Here is a 22,439-nt window from a genome sequence, read left to right on the forward strand (position 1 = left end):
GCCAGCAGTTGGTGTGGAAGATGCCATCCTTCACCTCCTGCATCGGACCTACTCCCACTTGGATAAAGGAAGCTGTTCAGTGAGAATCCTGTTCCTGGACTTTTCAAGTGCCTTCAACACTATCCAACCCACTCTGCTGCAGGACAAACTGACTAAGATGCATGTGGACCCTGGTCTGGTCTCCTGGATCTTACTGATCGACCACAGTATGTCAGGCTGAAGGATATCAAGTCTGACACTGTGGTGTGCAGTACAGCACCTCAGGGGACAGTACTGGCCCCTCTCCTCTTCACCATCTACACTTCAGACTTCTGCTACAACTCAGAGCTGAGTCTCGTCCAGAAGTATGCTGACGACACTGCCATTGTTGGATGCATCAGGGACAACAGCGAAGACGAGTATACGAGTCTGATAAGTGACTTTGTGGACTGGAGTGAGAGGAACCACTTGCAGCTGAACACCTCAAAGACCAAGGAGCTGGTCTTGGACTTCGGGAGGTCCAGGACAAAGCCACGTCCAGTGTCCATCAGAGGCGACGAGGTGGAGATAGTGGACAACTATAAGTACCTCGGTGTGTGGATGGACAGTAAACTGGACTGGTCCTGCAATACAGACCATGTATATAAGAAGGTTCAGAGTAGACTGTACTTTCTGAGGAGGCTTCGATCATTTAACATCTGCTAGAAGCTCCTCTGCATGTTCTACCAGTCTGTGGTGGCCAGTGTCATGTTCTATGCTGTGGTGTGTTTGGGTGGAAATGTGTCCAAGAGGAGTGTCAACATGTTGGACAGGTTGATCAGGAGGGCTGGCTCTGTGGTTGGAATGAAGCTGGACTCACTGGTGACAGTTGCTGAGAGGAGATCATTGAACAAACTACTGTCCATCATTTTACGTTTTACAAGATGGCATTTCATTCCTCTGCCCAAGTTGCTGTCCGCGTTGGAAACAGCGGACCTGCTGGTCCAACACATTCACGGCAACCCAGTTGACATCGTCTCTGACCGTGGACCAAAGTTTTCCATCCCAAGTCTTGAGATCTTTCTGCAAGTCCCTGGGGGCAAATCCTAGTCTTTCGTCAGGCTACCATCCGCAGAGCAATGGTCAGACGGAGCGGGCTAATCAGGACCTGGAGTCAGCGCACCGCTGTGTGTCAGCTCGTCACCCCGCCTAGTGGTGTCACCACCTCCCTTGGGTTGAATATGCTCACAACTCTCTGACGTCTTCAGCAACAACAAGTAGCAGAAGAATCTGCATTCAGAGGTGGAACTCTCCAGGTAGGACAGGGGACGACTCATTCTCAGTGGGTTGTCATCTGTAGGTATAAAGACAACGCCACGGGAACTCTTCTTCAGTTTCAGTCCGCATGCCCTCGCAACACATTCCTGTGCGTTGATTTCAAGTTTCTTTGCATATGCTTGCATGACTGCTCTCAATTCATCACACTCATTAACAATGTCGGTGTTGGAGTTGTCAATTACCGTTTTCAAGTACTCGGATAGGCCGGACTCCTTCTTTGTTTTCTCACAAGCATAAGCATTGAGAATGTACAATGTTTGCGTCCCAAGCTGTTAGTAAATGTGGATTGTAGGAATTAATCCAGGAGTCTTTTGGATCTTGCTTCAGATGGAGGACGCTGCATTTGCTCATGTTCGCCAAGTAACATTTGTCTTCCATTTGACATCCATAGTCAGGTTGCTCTGAACCAGAAGCTGATACGAACTCACACAGAGGTGTTAGCTTACGCTTTGCAGCATCTACGTTGTTTTCTTCACTGGGACAGGTTATCATCGTCGCTCTACAAGGTGGTTTGGGAAATCCTAAATGAAACGAGGACCCAAAACTCTTGAAAAACGTTTTTGTTTGTTTACGGCTGTGTTTCTGCACTTCGGTTACTTTTTTGTAGAGATCAGGTTGCCTCTGTGGGTCAGGGAGCTGAGCTGTGAGGTGTCGGATTACAAAATTACAAATGGTGTAGTCGTTGTCCACCTCACAAACAGGTGCTCCTTCAATCCAGAGAAGGCAGTAGATGTGCGGGCTTCCTCTATGTTGGAATTCAACTCTGTAAAATAAATCTACGACTTTACCCAGTGGTTCAGCCGGCAATAGCAATAAATGTGTGAATAGGGCCTTGACACGTTTGTCAAACATTTTCATTGCTGTCACAGGATTGCTTCGTAGAATGTTGATTTGTTACATACCTTAACTTGGTTTTTAAACTATGCTTTATTAAACACACTGCAAAAAAAAAAGTAGGACCAGCACTTATTTTTTGCCTCAAAGTAGAAATGCTTCCACAATTGCACAGTGGTCTTGTTGATGGGCCCGTCGATGAATATCTCTATATTTTCTTTCGATGTTCATAGCAAATATTATGTTGTGTATCCTCCTGAATGCAACTTTTTTTTTTTTATACCTGTCCTGCATGATTTCTTTCATTTTTCAGTGGGTAATTTGTGTTTCCCTGTACTTCAAGTTTGCTGTGGAATATATATTTTTTTTACTGTTTCGAAATGCTTCCTCATCTCAGTACCTTGTAGTTGTAGTTGTTTTTTTATGACTGCGAAATGTTTCTTTGTTTTGGTATATCATTGTGAAGTACTGCCTTCGCCCCTCTTGAAATTCGGAATTATTTTGATGACGACATGTAACATAAGCTCTCCTTTTCCGCCTGAATTCAGAATTACAGGTATAGAGGTGCTCTGGAATTTTCTTTTTTTTCTGTCGGGGGTCCCCCTTTTTCTCACTATTTTTTGGCTGAGTACTGGCATTTTATGCGTCTAATTTCCACATTGTCTCTGTACAACTGTTGCATGTGCTCTCTGTGCCGTTTTTTTTTTTTAATTAATTCATTATTAAAAGCTTACTACAGCACAACTTCAGTCCTGCAGGTGCATGTCATTACTGTATCCCTCCGCCGTGCACGGAAATAATACAATTAGATATTACACCATGGATGTAAATGTGTGCTTGTATAAAGACCAAGTTCAGTTTTGCAGTTTCAGCGTCTGCTAAAAGGTTTTCAAACTTCCGCACTCCACACGCAACTTATTCCAAATCATCGGATGTTGACGTCACTTGTTGTAACTCGTCCCAGAACAAGCGTTTTTGTGCTCACAGTTCTGCACTAACTGGACGGAACAAGGTGCGGGTCATTCATCTATTGAGGTTAGATATAAATATTGCTTTGACTCAGAAATAATCTTTCCACATATATACAGAAAATAGTGTTTAAGTTAATTTTAACCCTTTTGGATGAGGGATTTGATCTGTTGTTGTTTTCTTTAACTGAAAAAATATATATAAAATAACAATGAAAACTATTTTAAATTCCAACATAAAGAGGTAAACCAAATGGGAAACACCAAAAAAACAATGGATTAAAACAGGGGTGTCCAAACTTTGGCCCGCGGACCAGTTTTTATTGGCCCGCCGCAAATTCTGAAAATATAATTGAATATGGCCCGCACAAGAAGCTTGAGATCAACTCTGTTGCACTTCTCAGTTTCAACACTAGATGGAGCCAGCCATGGAAACAGTGCTTTGCAACTGTGTAACATACCATGATGTCACAAGGTGTATATATACATTATGACAAATATGAGCATGTTTTGTTTAATGTTGATGCTCTGTAAATTATGTCGTTATATATTCTGTTTGTGTTTGGTGTTTTGAATGGCGGGGAAATCGGGGGGAAGTTTTTTTTAAGAGGTTGAGGGGAGAGAGTGCGAGGTGAGCGGAGACACCTGTGTGGAACCAGGTGAGACGCGGGACAGAAGCACAATCCAGGTGGACAAACTATCCGTGCACATCAACCGGGGAGTATTCTTTCTTCATCATGCCGGCACCACGGATAAGTAGTTGTTTTTTTTTCACCGATCGTTAATGCAGTGATTGCGCTGATGACGCGACTACACGTCAGACCAGCGTAGCACCTCACCGTGGGGGTTTTACCTTTGGATTCACTTATCGCTGATCGCAACCTTTTTTGGACCTTAAGTTGGACTTGAACATTGGACATTGATCGCGGGGGTTTTGACTGTGGGGTTGTCGCGGGTGTTAATTGTTTTGTTTCCTGTTTGTTTAATCCCTCTGTTAAGGAGCGCTTTTTGTTAAATTTCTGATTAAGTTATTAAGTAAAGATATTTAGATTAATTTCAATATCAGCTTCATGTGTGGTCAGTTTCACTTGAATAAACGCTGTCACTCTGGAGCGTCAAAGTCCGCACCAGAAGCTCCGCCCGTTGAAAAATGCGTGTGAGACGATCTCTCGAGGTAGGAGTTAGTTGAGAAGGTCTGTTTCAACTGTTACAGCTACTAAACAAAATTAAGCAAAGAAAAACTTTTACCCCGAGTCACCAGAAATGGCAGCACCAAAGAAACGAAAATTAGCAAGTGAGTGTAGAAAATTTCAAACACGGTGGAGAAATGATTATTTTTTCAAAGAAATCAACGGAAAGTGTGTCTGTTTGATTTGTAATGAATATGTTACTGTGATGAAAGACTATAATGTTCGTCGGCACTATGAGACCAAACATCAGAGCTACACATCGTACACTGGTGCCGAAAGAGCACAAAAAGTCAAGCAAATGGCAGCTAGCCTGCAAGCTCAACAATGGGTTTTTTTCGTGCCAACAAAATACAGGAAAACGCCACAATAGCTCTGTTAAATCAGAACAAAAGCAGACTGAGAACCAGAATGACTGATAGCAATCGATGTGGAGTCGTTCGTATTTCAACCACCAAACTTTCTCCTGACATGTCAGCCATCCTTCAATCCAAAGGACAGCTTCACTGCTCCTACTGAGTGCAATGTTCTTCACATTATAAGTGAGTTAGAAATACACACTGTTACGACACCCTGAGCCACCTGCAGGCCTGTTGACACTTTTTACTTTAATAATAAACAGTTCTTTATTTAAAATCTAAATTATTTCTTTGTGTTCCTTTTTATGTTAAGACCTTGAGTAATGAACCAGGTCGTAACAACACAGTATCCATGTGTCACCTCTAGTGTGTGACCCGGCCCTTTGTTTATTTTTCTGTATTTGGCCCTCACTAAAAAAACTTTGGACACCCCTGGATTAAAACGACCAAAACACGGAGTCCGTTCCATCGCTCCAACACGACATCACTTCCGTCCCGGGTCTTATACTTTGCTTCGTGGAGAAAGATGAACAATCCAGAGTGTGTTAGGGGTTGTTTATTCGCCGCCTCAAGTCAAACAAAATACAAGCTTTCATTTACAATCGGACACACTTTGTCCTGGCGACTGTACAGGTCAATAGCCCCGGGAGAAAAGGTCCTGAGCTGTAGAAACATCGCTATATTTAAGGCAAATTTCCCGTCCGGGAGGTCGTCTCTTTCCGGCTAAATGGTCCTTTCAAGTTCCCTGTGTCACGATCACCCGCAGAGAGAAATCCTAATTTGTTTTCTTGTAATCTAATCATTCAAATTTTTCTGGGACGGGGGTGTTAGATAAAAAAAATATTATACACTACACGTATACACCATACTTAAATTAATGCTAAAAAGAGAATCAAAATATAAACTATAAATTACTAGCTTCATCTAAGAGCTTAAACGTTTAAATACACATTCACAATCAACATTTCACTCAGACTGATTTACACTGTTTTCCAGGCAAGCTTGTAACAGACGTAGAGTCATGTCAGCGGTTATTTAAACGTGTTTGTCTGCCCTTTTCACACCTTGGGTCGAGGATCAAAAGAACGAAACAGGGACACACCCGTGAGGGGGGGACTAGGAGACAGTAACCCCCACCCAAGAACATTTGAATGATTAGAAAAGGAAACAAAGTAGGAAGAACTCTCCACAGCATATCGTGACACAGGGAGTTTGAAGTAACCAATAGGGCGATAGGGGGAGGACCTCCCGGGCCGGAAATTTGCCTTAAATATAGCGATCTTTCTATCGTTCCGGACCGTCTTTCCCGGAGCTATCAACCTGAAAAGCTGCCGGCAAAGAGTGCGGCCGATCGATTTAATCGTTTTAGGGGTTATCTTTTCTTCCGTCTTTTAGCCCCCCTTTCTGCACTGCAGAAAACTGACCAGAAACTGTTTCCTTCAACTGAGAAAAATCTCTAAACTTAGGAAAATTTTGTCGGAACATGATCTGGAGCTTGTAATCCATGCGTTTGTTTCTTCTCGTCTGGACTATTGTAACAGTTTGTTTTCATGTCTTAACAAGAAGGAGCTGTCTCGTCTGCAGTTGATTCAGAACTCTGCAGCGAGAATTCTAACCCGCTCAAGTAGAAGAACTCACATTTCTCCGATCCTTAAAACTCTTCACTGGCTTCCAGTTTCTTTCATGATCAACTTTAAAATTCTGGTTCTTACTTTCAGAGCTATTCATTGTCAGGCTCCTCCTTACATCACTGATCTGATCCAGCCTTACACCCCAGCTCGGGCTCTGAGGTCTGTGGATCAGAATCTACTTATGGTTCCACGCACACGACCAGAGGAGAGAAATCTTTTCAGGCTATTGCTCCTAAGCTTTGGAACAATCTTCCTCTCTCTTTGCGCTTGATGGAGTCTACTGATTCCTTTTTTTGTTCATGCTTTTCCTTGATTTTCTGGAACTCCTGTGTTGTTCTCAGTATTATCTTGATCTTTAAAGTGTATATACTTTTTTGAGTATTGTTTTGTTTGTTTAAGCGCTTTGTGACCCTGGTCTGGAAAAGCGCTATATAAATAAATATTACTTACTTACTTACTTCCTTACTTACTTTCTCGGATGTCTTGCTTCATTCTTTGATCTACAATTTAAGGTGTGATTGGCAGATAAAGAAATGTTAGAAACTATTAGTAACATATCTTTAATTCTGATCCAAGCTTGCCTCGAACCAGTGTGAATCAGTCTGAGTGGAATGTTGATTGTGAGTGTGTGGTCAAACGTTCCCTTCTTAGATCAAGCAGTCATTTATACTTTATATTTTGATTATCTTTTAGCATTAATTTAAGTATGGCCTATATGTATATAATAATTTTGATCTAACATGATGAATTAAACATGGAGCTCTTATCTCTTAATGCATGATCAAGTATACTTGCTTGTGTAGTCAGTTATTACTGCTGAAATCAATTCATAACTTTCATTTGTTTCTATTACAGTCTATTACAGTTCTACAACACGAATCCACCTGTCGCTGAACATGACCAGACAGAGGTAGTCTATGCTCTTGAGGCTGTTGTACTTCTATACTTTGTCTGAATCTGCAGGTTCTAGCATTTTGACTACTAATAATGACACATTGATGTTACAAACTTTCTTCACTCCTGACTTAATAGAGGCTTTTCTACAAGAACTCCAGCAAACTTTGAACGAACATCAACAAAACATCGACTGCGTAGTAGAATCTCCGGGACCTTCTGATCGGGCCTCTGTGACCCTCAGATATATGAAACGTAGTCTGTGTAAGCCCTGACACTTCTAAAATCTAATGTTGGTGGAACCATAATGATGGCTATCAAACCGGAAGTAGGTGCTTCCTCCTAGAGAAACACCCCTGAGAAGACATGTGTAAAAACGGAACGTGAAGAACATCTAAAAGTTTCAGATCATTTAAATTAACAATGGCCAATTTATAAAGATTCATAGTCCAGATTTCTTTAAGTTTCCAATGGTGCCGTGGAGCATAGGAAGAGCATAGCAACATCAAACCACAACAGTTCAACTAGGAATGGAGTCTAGAATAGCATATTCAAATATCAGCTCTGAGGTCCAAGTAGAAAAAAAGTTGCCCAAGTCCATTCCTGGAGATCATGTCTGATCATTCTGTTACACTCAGAGACCATCTTGACAGAAAAATGACAACCTCATTTTTGCACCGATGGGCACCAGATTTCTCACATAGATACTAGGGGACCGTCAGACTCTGTAAATTAAATTTCATCTTTCTAGCTTCACATGACACAAGTCTCTTGAATTTATAGAATTAACCCATTTGTAGTAGTTTTATATTCCTTATAAAAATGTTTATTTTCAGAACATCTAACTTCTGGTAGATTTAACTTTAAAATTGCCTCTAGGTAAGATTTACCTGAAGAAAAGGGACACCACCCTTGTTTTATAGCGCAAGGGAAACTATTACATTTACGTGGATAATAATTAATTGATTGGTCTAATTAATTAACTATGAAACCCTAGTTTTAATCAATCTCATTTAACTGAAGTTTACTACTTTTTGTCGTGATTATCTGTTCTTTACTGAGTAAGAGGCTCTTAAATTGACCGTTAATTACACCAGAATAGAGACGCGAACAACGAAGTGACGTTTTATACATTTATTTAAAAAGAGATGAATAATGAATGACAAAAATGAGTATGTTATGGTAAATTTCGGAACCGAGGATAAAACGGAAAAGGGAAAAGAATCGTGAACAAAATATTACTGGACTACCCGCATATTAAACAACCCACAAATCAATTTGCTCAAGATGAAGTGATCAGCTTCTTACTTGACGGTAGATGTTGTAAGGAGACGGCAGGAAGTGAAAGATTCTTGAGAAAGTGATGAGCCTACACTGGAAGTCTCTGTCAAGTCGTTGTGATTCACTGAAAGAACTGTCTCGCATGCAGCGTCACAGCAAGGTAAGAGTTTATTTAGCAAGTGAAGAACAGAACTAGTCCAAGTACAGCTGCTCATTCTTATTGTCTTATTCTTTTTAGATGCACCATGGGCTTGACTGGTGAGGCTTTGAAGGATCTTCAGAGCATTTTAGGAGCAGGAGCAAGTCAGTCATGACGTCACTCGAACCATGACTTGGACCAGAAACTACTACACACAAGTCTTGGCTGAGGATGAGACCATCAACATCGTGCAGATTGACTCTGATGGTTACTCATGACATTTGTGACGATCTGTGAACAATTGTTTGATATGAAACCTGTAATAAAGCCCAATTCTATTTTATTTTATTTATTTATTTATATCATTTTGAATAATGTCCCATAGTATTCATCCCAACATGATCAATGCAGTTGTAACTTCAGAGATGCCTATAATTGATACCAATGAATGCTTAAAAAGTTAAAATAAAGTTTTTATGATAACAGTTCATATCTTTTATTATGACAGGGTGATAAAAAGCAGTAAACATTTTAAAAAGCGTAAAAAAAGGTAATTTGAAAACGTGAAAACTCTGATATAAAATGACAATAAACATTTTAAAGAACATAAAAATAGTCATTTAACTACGTGAAAACTCTGACATGAATGAAAAACATTTCAAAAAACGTAAAAATAGTCATTTAATTACGTGAAAACTCTGACATGAAATGACAATAAAAAAAATTAAAAACGTAAAAATAGTCATTTAACTACGTGAAAACACTGTTATGAATGACAATAAACATTTTAAAAAACTTAAAAATAGTCATTTAACTACGTGAAAACTCTGATATAAAATGACAAACATTTTAAAAAACGTAAAAATTGTCATTTAACTACGTGAAAACACTAACATGAAATGAAAATAAACATTTAAAAAAAATGTAAAAATAGTCATTTAACTACGTGAAAACACTAACATGAAATGACAGTTAACATTTTAAAAAGTGTAGAACTTGTCATTTAACTACGTGAAAACGTTATGACATGAAATAACAGTAAACATTTAAAAGAAATTTTAAAAAAATGTAATTTGTTTATTATGTAATTTGTCCGTCATGGTTGTCACAGTTTTTATTATTATTGTGTCTTGTACAAATCCCTCCATCTTCGTCTTCGATAAGTCTTTCACGCAATTAAAAAAAATGGAATAGTTAGTCTGAGGCCACTTCCGGAATTGGCCACGCCCCGAACGCTCGTCTAAACTTCCTGTCTGTATCGGCGGGTCTGCCTCTGCAGCTGGACATACTTGGTTGTTTCTGGACCATTAGTAAAGCTCCCAGTTGTTTGCCTAGGGAACCAACTTTGCATCTTGGAGCTAACCCTGACTGCTTTTTCCTGTCAGTGCCACCTTGCTTTGTTTTCTTGAACTTCTTTTTTTTTAAATTGGACTTGTAAATACTGAGATTTGGACTCTGTGAACTTTTGACTTTTTGACTGTGAAATTGTGGACGTTTTGTGTACTACATCGTGTTTTGTGTGATTATTAAACTGTCTTTTGTGAACCTCCCGCCTGGTAACTTATTATCCTCCTCTTCTGGGTCTTCTTGTAACTAAACCGTTACAGTGGAAGAGGGAGTTCCTCTGTATGGAATCAGGCCCGAAACAGTATCATTGTGTTTAAGTGCTATTGCTATCTTGTATAAGAAAAATAAAAGTGTCCTCTAGTGGTGAAGTGTAAGTAATGCAGGAAAAAGATAATAATAATATTATAAACAGGACTTTTGTGCTATTCTGTGTTTTAAGTGATATTTCGAGGGATGGTAAAAATAACATCTTCACGTTTATTACACGAGAAATTTTGTTAAATATGAGTCAATCCACATGTAAAATATATGCTCGGACTACAGTGACTCAGATCTTCATTTCTTCAGTTGAATGTTACTTTATGAATTCATGGCTTTTTTTTTGATCCAGCAGAAAAACAACTGGATGAAAATAAAAGTATTTCAGAACATATTTGTCAAGTTTGGAGCATCTGCCTTTGATACCTCTTGAATGTTTTGTCCTCTTTTTATATCCAGTCAGTTCTTTACGCTGCCGTCTCCCTCGTCACAGCATCTTTTGAGCACCCCATTGATAACTTTTAAATAAAGCTGTGTTATTTTATCTCATAGTTTTAATTGGTCCATGAACGCACCACTTAATGTGAAGTTTAGAGCGTCAGTCGACAGTTTAGCTGCTGAAGTTACTGGTGAGTGTCAACAATAGAGTCAATGATCAGCTTTTGCTTAAGTTCAGAGACGAGTGTTTTCTTTGATTTTATTTCAGGTCGTCAGGTTTATGCTTCATGGAGACTGATGCACTTTATTGTCAGAATAAAAGAAGAGAAAGAAGTGACAAAATTATGAACGCTACACTTCATATTCATGTTGTCACGTGTGTGCATCATTAGAACATCAACCATCAGAAGATCCCGACGTGTGCTCGGCTGTACTTGAGGTTCAACTCTTACAGTCGACTGAACAACTCAACAAGTGATGAAAGAGAAAGTTTCTTCAACAATTCTTCACATTCTTTCTTCCTTCAAAACAACATGTTTGTTTCAGGAGCAGATTTCTTCTTTCCTCACTGTCAGAACTTTTCATGATGATTGACAGCAGCTACACACGTTTGATGGATGAACACACTCACACACTCAGCTCACGCACACACACTGAAGAACCACAACCAGGAACCTCTCTGAGTCCAAATCCCAGGTACAAAGGTTCAGTGGAGATGAAGAAGGTGTTGAGGAGTATAAGAAGGCCATATGAGGAGACACTGTAAAACTTCAAATATCCAGATTCAGGAACGTTGATCTTCACTCTTACTCTGTGAGAGACTTCTTGACTCTGGATGACAGTTTCTATCTTATTGTGACAGAATTTATATCCAGCATCATCAGAGCAGCTCAGACTCCAGGAATAATGGTTCTGTCCAAACTCGGACTCATCTTCTTTCCCTCCGTCTCTTCTGAGAGTCAGTGCGATAGAAACTCCTCCTCTCCACTCCAGCTCCCAATCACATGGACCAGTCACAGCTTCTCTGCTCATCACCTGAAGACACCGGTCGAATCTGTCGGGATGGTCCAGATAATGCTGATCCTGCGTCACAAGTTCCACCGTCCTGTAGTCATTGGACAGTAGGAGGCGCCGGTGTGCTGTGTCCGGGTCCAGTGAGAGTGGACGGAAGTCTGAGAGAAGAAGACACGAGAGGTGATGATGGTGGAAGAACTTTCTCTTCCAGACACAATCATGGACTCATTGTCCCAGCAAACCAGGGAAGGCTGCTCCATTTGTTGACATCTAGTGGAGATCATCATCAAAGTGAAGTCTTCTGAGACTGGGACCACCTCCAGAGAAGAACCAGGAGAAGTGGAACATCCCATAATAATCTTGAGGCGATGACTGTCACATTTGATTGACACTAGTGTTTCCATATCAAGTCAGCAGCTAAACTATCATGTAGCTAACATGATGTTTCATCATGTTGTTGAAACATCTCTGCGTTCATCTCCACCATCATCCAGGTGAGATGCTGCACTGAGATCTTCTCACTCCACTGAGAACGTGATGATCTTCATTTGCACTCTCAAGTCAAAGAGTGAAAAGAGTGAAAGAATGAGTGTGAGATAAAGAGGAAAGTCAACATTGCTGCTTCTACATCTGCACGGAGGCTCCTCACCAGCTGCTGCTGGACACCATGTTGGTGACCAGTGTTCTGGGCAGTGACCTTGACTTGATGAAGCTCCATCAGCAGATTCAAGTGTAACATGAAGTCACCAACATCACAACTGCTCCAAGAGAAGCTGACAGAGTTGAGGAGTTCTCATCCATCAATCAAATCAAACTTACACTTCTCTTCTCCAGATGTTGATCTCTGTGGTCCACAGTGATCCAGCCTGGAGGAAGAAACATTGAGAAGATCAGATTCATTTGACTTCAGATGTTTCATGATTTCATGCTGCTGTGGAAGTGGACGTTCTTTCATGACTGTGTTGACCACAACAAAGATGGATCTATAAACACTCGCTCAGTCTCCACTGTATCCTTGTTCTTCCACTGGTGTCCAGCAGGAGAACATGGAGAAGCTCTGAGGGTTTGATTCATGTGCTCAGTTCAGATGAAGAGTCTGAGCAGCGTCACACACTCACATCTCTCTGTCTGCTTCTGATCACATGTTCAGTCTGAAGATCTTTGGAGCTCAGTCAGTGAGTTCTGCTGCTCCGTCCATACCTGAGAATCTCCAGCCTCCAGTCTGGACTCTCCAGTCCAGCAGACAGCAGCTCCAGTCCTGGTCCTCCTGGATGATTGAAGCTCAGGTCCAGCTCTCTCAGATGGGACGGGTTAGATGTCAGAGCTGAGGCCAGAGAAGAACAACCTCCCTCTGAGATCTGACACCTTGACAGACTGTAATGAAGGAGAAACAGTTTTATTAAATCAGAAGAACTGAAGACATGATGTTCTGACCTGAGAGTCTCCAGGTGACAGTGTGGACTATTCAGTCCAGCAGACTGCAGACCAGCTCCACTCCTGGATCCTTCAGGTCGTAGTTGTAACTCAGGTCCAGTTGAGTCAGACTAGAGGACGGAGAGCTGAGGACTGAGGACAGAAGTGAACAACTTCTCTCTGACAGTCCACATAAGCTCAGCCTGTGAAAGAGACGAGTGTCGTCAACAAGTGACTTTTTCTCTATTTTGACTTGAAAGACTTGATTTGAGGACACACTGAACTCTTTACATTCATAAGATCATCACATGATTGTGTGAATATTTGAAGACTTTTCTATCAATCAGGATCAACTTGATCAAACACATGAAATAATGATGTTTTCATCAGTTCAACACTTTCCTGACTTTGTTTCATTATTTATAAAAGTGTCACATGATACACAGAGACTGTTGTGAGAGGATTGATGTTGTTTTTATACCAGAAACAAACACAAGAGAAGAAAAAGAAGAAAAACTAAAGTCACAATAGAAATAAATGAATAAAAGTGATATTTGAATCGACTGGGACTCATGATTTGTGACTCGAAAGTTGAATTGAGACTTGACTCAGACTAGTGGTTATTGACTAGTTGACTTTGACTCATTAGTTGTGACTCAAAACTCATTTTGATTTGCAACTTGAGAGTCGATTCGGACTAGTGATTTGTGACACACGATTTGACTTGTGAAATTTGACTCAAGAGTTGACTCGGATCATGAATAGGACTAGTGATTTATGACTCGAAACTTCAGTGGGACTAGTGATATGTGACTCAAGACTTGACTCGGACTAGTGATGTGTGACTCTACACTTGACTGGGCCTAGTGATGTGTGACTCGACACTTGACTCGGACTAGTGATTTATGACTCGAAACTTCAGTGGGACTAGTGATACGTGACTCGACACTTGACTGGGACTAGTCATGTGTGACTCGACACTTGTCTCGGACTAGTGTTGTGTGACTCGACACTTTACTGGGACTAGTGATGTGTGACTCGACACTTTACTGGGACTAGTGATGTGTGACTCGACACTTGACTCGGACTAGTGATGTGTGATGAACAAAACAACGTGAAAGAGAAACGAAGAGAGAAATCAAGAATCGTGACAAAGATGAGTTGAAATGAAGAGATACGAGCAGGATGTGTGATGACACTGTTCAATATTGTGATGATGATTTGACATCAACATGTTTCAGTTTTCATACAGTTCCCGATGTGTTTATCACACATGCTCACATCACCATGAACATTATCCTGCATTAAAATCTAGAAACAGAACAAGTTAGAACATCACAAGTGTCACTCAAATGTCTTTGAATGTATTTGAGATCAGTAAATATGTGTCAACATACTGAACAACACGACCCCATCAGAAGTCAAAATAAACAAAGTTCAAGTGTCAGAACCTGCTGAAGACTGATGTCACTTATAATCAGCTGCTTCATTGAAGAACAAACTGAAGACAAAACTTTGACTCTCTGGAGTCTCCACCTCTGACTTTCACATTTCAGCTCTGAAGCTGTAGAAATGATGTTCTGACCTGAGAGTCTCCAGGTGACAGTGTGGACTATTCAGTCCAGCAGACAGCAGCTCCACTCCTGGATCCTGCAGGTGGTTCTCATGTAGGTCCAGTTGAGTCAGACGAGAGGACGGAGAGCTGAGGACTGAGGACAGAAGTGAACAACTTCTCTTCGTCAGTCGACAGAGTCTCAGCCTGTGAAAGAGACGAGTGTCGTCAACAGGTGACTTTTTCTCTATTTTGAATTGAAAGACTTGATTTGAGGACACACTGAACTCTTTACATTCATAAGATCATCACATGATTGTGTGAATATTTGAAGACTTTTCTATCAATCAGGATCAACTTGATCAAACACATGAAATAATGATGTTTTCATCAGTTCAACACTTTCCTGACTTTGTTTCATTATTTATAAAAGTGTCACATGATACACAGAGACTGTTGTGAGAGGATTGATGTTGTTTTTATACCAGAAACAAACACAAGAGAAGAAAAAGAAGAAAAACTAAAGTCACAATAGAAATAAATGAATAAAAGTGATATTTGAATCGACTGGGACTCATGATTTGTGACTCGAAAGTTGAATTGAGACTTGACTCAGACTAGTGGTTATTGACTAGTTGACTTTGACTCATTAGTTGTGACTCAAAACTCATTTTGATTTGCAACTTGAGAGTCGATTCGGACTAGTGATTTGTGACACACGATTTGACTTGTGAAATTTGACTCAAGAGTTGACTCGGATCATGAATAGGACTAGTGATTTATGACTCGAAACTTCAGTGGGACTAGTGATATGTGACTCAAGACTTGACTCGGACTAGTGATGTGTGACTCTACACTTGACTGGGCCTAGTGATGTGTGACTCGACACTTGACTCGGACTAGTGATTTATGACTCGAAACTTCAGTGGGACTAGTGATACGTGACTCGACACTTGACTGGGACTAGTCATGTGTGACTCGACACTTGTCTCGGACTAGTGTTGTGTGACTCGACACTTTACTGGGACTAGTGATGTGTGACTCGACACTTTACTGGGACTAGTGATGTGTGACTCGACACTTGACTCGGACTAGTGATGTGTGATGAACAAAACAACGTGAAAGAGAAACGAAGAGAGAAATCAAGAATCTTGACAAAGATGAGTTGAAATGAAGAGATACGAGCAGGATGTGTGATGACACTGTTCAATATTGTGATGATGATTTGACATCAACATGTTTCAGTTTTCATACAGTTCCCGATGTGTTTATCACACATGCTCACATCACCATGAACATTATCCTGCATTAAAATCTAGAAACAGAACAAGTTAGAACATCACAAGTGTCACTCAAATGTCTTTGAATGTATTTGAGATCAGTAAATATGTGTCAACATACTGAACAACACGACCCCATCAGAAGTCAAAATAAACAAAGTTCAAGTGTCAGAACCTGCTGAAGACTGATGTCACTTATAATCAGCTGCTTCATTGAAGAACAAACTGAAGACAAAACTTTGACTCTCTGGAGTCTCCACCTCTGACTTTCACATTTCAGCTCTGAAGCTGTAGAAATGATGTTCTGACCTGAGAGTCTCCAGGTGACAGTGTGGACTATTCAGTCCAGCAGACAGCAGCTCCACTCCTGGATCCTGCAGGTGGTTCTCATGTAGGTCCAGTTGAGTCAGACGAGAGGACGGAGAGCTGAGGACTGAGGACAGAAGTGAACAACTTCTCTTCGTCAGTCGACAGAGTCTCAGCCTGTGAAAGAGACGAGTGTCGTCAACAGGTGACTTTTTCTCTATTTTGAATTGAAAGACTTGATTTGAGGACACACTGAACTCTTTACATTCATAAGATCATCACATGATTGTGTGAATATTTGAAGACTTTTCTATCAATCAGGATCAACTTGATCAAATACAAGAAATAATGATGTTTTCATCAGTTCAACACTTTCCTGACTTTGTTTCATTATTTATAAAAGTGTCAGTGTACATGATACACAGAGACTGTTGTGAGAGGATTGATGTTGTTTTTATACCAGAAACAAACACAAGAGAAGAAAAAGAAGAAAAACTAAAGTCACAATAGAAATAAATGAATAATAGTCATGAGAAAAACAAAGATGTTTGTGGATTATCTTTGAAGGTTGTTCATCAATCAATACATCAACTTGTTTTCATCTGGTGACACCTTTTATTTGTGATTCATGAAAATGTCTCAATTGAAGTTTTCTTTCTATAAACGTCTTATTTTCTACCTCTAATTATGTTTTCATTCATCAAAGTCTTCCAAGTTTCCCTCCATCATTGTTCAAACATGTGTCGTGTCTTTAAATCTCCAGGTTTCAAATGTTTTCTCTGTATTTCCAGGTTTGAATATGGAGGCCTGCGAGGGTCAAATCAAGCATTTACTGTCACCTTTTCACTGATATTTGGAAATAATCTCCTTCCATGTTTCAAGACAATACTTTTGGCAGAGATGGAGACTCGAGTCAGGGACTTGGACTCAACTCACACCTATGACTCGTGACTGAGACTCGTTATTTGTGACTCGAGTCAACTGGGACTTATTAATAGTGACTCGACTCATACTAGTGATTTGTGACTCAAGACTTGACCTAAACTAGTGATTTGTGACTCGAGAACTGAATTGTCCTTGTGATTTGGGGCTTGAGAGTCGACTCAGACTAGTTATTTGTCACTTCAGTGTTCACTGGGACTAGGAATTTGTGACTTGTGAGTTGATATGAGAATTAACTTTAACTTGTGATTCGAGAGTCGACTCCTACTAGTTACTTGTGACTCGACACTTGAATCGGACTTGTAACTCTAAACTTGACTCAGACTCGTGATCTCTGATTCAAGACTTGACTCGCACTAGTGATTTATGACTCGACACTTGACTCGGACTAGTGATTTGTGACTCGACACTTGACTCGGACTAGTGATTTGTGACTCGACACTTGACTCGGACTAGTGATGTGTGACTCGACACTTGACTCGGACTAGTTATGTGTGACTCGACACTTGACTCGGTCTAGTTATGTGTGACTCGACACTTGACTCGGACTAGTGATGTGTGACTCGAAACTTGACTCGGACTAGTGATTTTTGACTCGACACTTGACTAGGACTAGTGATTTATGACTCGAGACATGACTCGGACAAGTTATGTGTGACTCGACACTTGACTCGGACTAGTGATTTATGACTCGACACTTGACTGGAACTAGTGATGTGTGATGAACAAAACAACGTGGAAGAGAAACAAAGAGAGAAATCAAGAATCGTGACAAAGATGAGTTGAAATTAAGAGATATGAGCAGGATGTGTGATGACACTGTTCAATATTGTGATGATGATATGACTTGTGATGAAGAAGAACATGTTTCAGTTTTCATACAGTTCCTGATGTGTTTATCACACATGCTCACATCACCATGAACATTATCCTGCATTGAAATCTAGAAACAGAACAAGTTAGAACATCACAAGTGTCACTCAAATGTCTTTGAATGTATTTGAGATCAGTAAATATGTGTCAACATACTGAACAACACGACCCCAGCAGAAGTCAAAATAAACAAAGTTCAAGTGTCAGAACCTGATGAAGACTGATGTCACTTATAATCAGCTGCTTCATTGAAGTACAAACTGAAGACAAAACTTTGACTCTCTGGAGTCTCCACCTCTGACTTTCACATTTCAGCTCTGAAGCTGTAGAAATGATGTTCTGACCTGAGAGTCTCCAGGTGACAGTGTGGACCATTCAGTCCAGCAGACAGCAGCTTCACTCCTGGATCATTCAAGTCGTTGTAGCTCAGGTCCAGTTGAGTCAGACTAGAGGACGGAGAGCTGAGGATTGAGGACAGAAGTGAACAACTTCTCTTTGTCAGTCGACAGTTGTTCAGCCTGTGAAAGAGACGAGTGTCGTCAACAGGTGACTTTTTTCTCTATTTTGACTTGAAAGACTTGATTTGAGGACACACTGAACTCTTTACATTCATAAGATCGTCACATGATTGTGTGAATATTTAAAGACTTTTCTATCAATCAGGATCAACTTGATCAAATAAATGAAATAAAGATGTTTTCATCAGTTCAACACTTTCCTGACTTTGTTTCATTATTTATAAAAGTGTCACATGATACACAGAGACTGTTGTGAGAGGATTGATGTTGTTTTTATACCAGAAACAAACACAAGAGAAGAAAAACCAAAATCACAATAGAAATAAATGAATAACAAAACAAAAGATGTTTGTAGATTATTTTTGAAGGAGGTTGTTTATCAATCAATACATCGATCAACTTGTTTTCATCTGGTGACACCTTTTATTTGTGATTCATGAAAATGTCTCAATTGAAGATTTCTATGAAGTTTTCTTTCTATAAACTTCTTACTTTCTACCTCTAATTATGTTTTCATTCATCAAATTCTTCCAAGTTTCCCTCCATCATTGTTCAAACATGTGTCGTGTCTTTAAATCTCAAGGTTTCAAATGTTTTCTCTGTATTTCCAGGTTTGAATATGGAGGCCTGCGAGGGTCAAATCAAGCATTTACCGTCACCTTTTCACTGATATTTGGAAATAATCTCCTTCCATGTTTCAAGACAATACTTTTGGCAGAGATGGAGACTCGGGTCAGCGACTTGGACTCGACTCACACCTATCTGACGTGTGACTGAGACTCATAATTTGTGACTCGAGTCAATTGGGACTTATTAATAGTGACTCAACTCATACTAGTTATTTGTGACTCAAGCGTCGACTAGGACGAGTGATTTATGACTCAACACTTGACTTAAACTAGTGATTTGTGACTCGAGACCTGAATCGTCCTCGTGATTTGGGGCTTGAGAGTCGACTCAGATTCTGGACTTGTTACTTGAGACTTCACTCAGACTAGTTATTTGTCACTTCAGTGTTCACTGGGACTAGGAATTTGTGACTTGTGAGTTGATATGAGAATTAACTTTAACTTGTGATTCGAGAGTCGACTCCTACTAGTTACTTGTGACTCAAGCTCTGAAGTTGTAGAAATGATGTTCTGACCTGAGAGTCTCCAGGTGACAGTGTGGACTCTTCAGTCCAGCAGACAGCAGCTCCACACGTAGATCACACAGGTAGTTGTGACTCAGGTCCAGTTGAGTCAGACTAGAGGACGGAGAGCTGAGGACTGAGGACAGAAGTGAACAACTTCTCTCTGTCAGTTTACAGTCCCTCAGCCTGAATAAAATGAAACAGGAAATCAAACGTTAATGTTTATATCTTTAGAGATGTTCCAATGATTCACTTACAGAACTGTATTTGAAGCTTGAACCATCGGCAGAAGCCTCTCAAGAACCTCCTCTGAAGCAGAGTATTTCTTCAGGTCAAACACGTCCAGATGTTCCTCTGAGGACAGAAGAATGAAGGCCAGGGTGGACCATTGAGCAGGAGATAGTTGATCTGTGGAGAGATGTCCTGATCTCAGCTGCTGTTGGACCTCCTCCACCAGAGAAGTGTCCTTCACTTCATTCAGACAGTGGAACAGATTGATGATTCTCTCTGGAGACACATTCTCACTGATCTCCTTCTTGATGAGCTTTGCTGTGTCCTGATTGGTCCAAGAGCTTCTTCCTGTTTGTGTCAATAAACCTGTCAGGAGACTCTGGCTGGTCTGCAGAGAAAGACCCAGAAGGAAGCGCAGGAACAAGTCCAGGTGTCCATTTGGACTTTCTACAGCATCATTGATTTCTTTCTAGTAGAACTTTTCTATGTCAACGATTCTTGACTGCAGGTTGACTTCAGAGTTGAAGAACTTCTGGTGAACATGAAGAGCAGCCAGAAACTCCTGAAGACTCCGGTGGATGAAGCAGAACATCTGGTCCTGGTACAGTCCTCTCTCCTCTCTGAAGGTCTGAGTGAACACTCCTGAGTAAAGTGAAGCAGCTGTGATGTCGATGTCACACTCTGTCAGGTCTGATTCATAGAAGACCAAGTTTCCTTTCCTCATGTGCTCAAAAGCCAGTTTTCCCAGAGACTCCATCATCTTGCTGCTCTCAGGATCCCAAGCTGTGTCTGTCCCAGCTGCTCCATGGTACTTCAGCTTCTTGACTTTGGACTGAACCACCAGGAAGTGGATGTACATCTCAGTCAGGGTGTTGGGCAGCTGTCCTGTGTCTTCACTCTTCAACATGTCCTCCAGAACTGTGGCAGCGATCCAGCAGAAGATCGGGATGTGACACATGATGTGGAGGCTTCGGAAGTTCTTGATGTGAGAGATGATGGTGCTGGTCTGCTCCTCATCACTAGACCTCTTCTTGAAGTACTCCTCCTTCTGGAGGTCAGTGAACCCTCTGACCTCTGTCACCATGTCCACACACTAAGGAGGGATCTGATTGGCTGCTGCAGGTCGTGTGGTCATCCAGAGACGAGCTGAGGGAAGAAGATTCCCTCTGATGAGGTTTGTCAGGAGGACGTCTACTGAGGTGGACTCTGTAGCTGCTGTCAGGACCCGACTGTTGAGGAAGTCCAGAGGGAGTCGACACTCGTCCAGACCGTCAAGGATGAACAGAACCTGGACTTCTTCAAAGCTGCTGAGATCTTTGGTTTCAGGAAAGAAAAGATGAACAAGTTCCACCAAACTCAACTTCTTCTCTTTCAGCAGGTTCAGCTCTCTGAAGGTGAAAGGAAAGATGAAGTGGAAGTTCTGGTAGGCTTTGCCTTCGGCCCAGTCCAGAGTAACCTTCTGTGTCAGGAGGGTCTTCCCAATGCCAGCCACGCCCTTCATCAGCAGGCTCCTGATTGGTGGGTCTCTCTCAGGTGAGGCTTTAAAGAGGTCTTCTTGTCTGATGGTGGTTTCTGGTCTGGTCTGGTTCCTGGTGGCTGCTGCGATCTGTCGGACCTCATGCTCCTGGTTGACCTGGTCTGAGCCCCCCCTCAGTGATGTAGAGATCTGATTCAGAGGAGCAGAGTTTCCGGCTTTAGCGACCCCCTCAGACACACTGTGGAACTTCTTCTTCAGGCTCCTCTTCAGCAGTCGTTGACACTTTCCTGCACGACTTCCTGAAGAAGAGAAGTCACATGAGTCACAAGATTCTAGAAGCTGAAGATCAATCTTCTCATCAGTTGCAGGAATTTCAATCTCAAATGCTCTAATAGATCAAGACTTCATTTTCAGCAGGTTGAAGGTTCAAATCCTCTTACTTCCCCACAGACGACCAGCAAGCTCCTCCTGCTTCATGCTCCTCAGGAGGTTCATGATGAACATCAGGAAAGCTTCTCTGCTGCTCCTCATATGCTCCTCTTCACACTTCAACTCCTCTTCCTCATCATCCAGGTGTTTCTGCTCACCTGTTCTGAGAAACTTCTTCACTCTCTCCAGTTCCTTCTTCACCAGGGTCATGGCCTTGTCTTCCAGCAGCTGAAACACAAACATGTGACTTGATCATGTGACCTACAGAGGTCACCAGTCCAACCAGGACCCGTTGGGCAATACTTTCTTCAAGTGTAGGACCAGAGTCTGAGTCACATTCAAATCTCATCTTCTCTCTAAAACTAAACAAGAGTCTCAGCCACACCAGAACTTCTACTTCATGTATGACAGGTGGAGTTGTCCAGGATCAGAGCTTCATGAAGCAGCAGAAGCAGCTGACAGGTGAGTTAGCGGCTGTTGTAGTCAGCAGGTGAGGCTGCAGACTTGAACGTACCTGAAGTGTGGAGTCCACATCTGTCTGATGCTGCTGGAGACACTGGAGACTGAGAACGTCCGAGACCTGCTGATCCTCTCTGTGAAGAACATCAGGCCATCAATAAGTTCTGTCTACTTCTACAAG

At 41.2% G+C, this 22,439-nt stretch overlaps 1 pseudogene across 1 annotated transcript; it reads right to left on the reverse strand.

Moving 5' to 3' along the window:
* Positions 1-1,115: 1,115 nt before the first annotated feature.
* LOC148088698 (uncharacterized) lies at positions 1,116-21,554 on the reverse strand (annotated as a pseudogene). The gene is made up of 9 exons (XR_015712926.1): positions 19,920-21,554; positions 19,675-19,848; positions 18,357-18,530; positions 16,201-16,374; positions 14,645-14,818; positions 12,847-13,020; positions 12,466-12,512; positions 11,394-11,804; positions 1,116-1,312 (listed from the first exon to the last, which is right to left on the reverse strand). The product of XR_015712926.1 is annotated as an uncharacterized LOC148088698 (transcript).
* Between the last annotated feature and the right edge of the window lie 885 nt (positions 21,555-22,439).

This window comes from Callionymus lyra, chromosome 1 (genome assembly GCF_982586985.1).
Source record: "Callionymus lyra chromosome 1, fCalLyr1.hap1.1, whole genome shotgun sequence".
In the NCBI taxonomy this organism is placed as follows: Eukaryota; Metazoa; Chordata; class Actinopteri; order Syngnathiformes; family Callionymidae; genus Callionymus; species Callionymus lyra.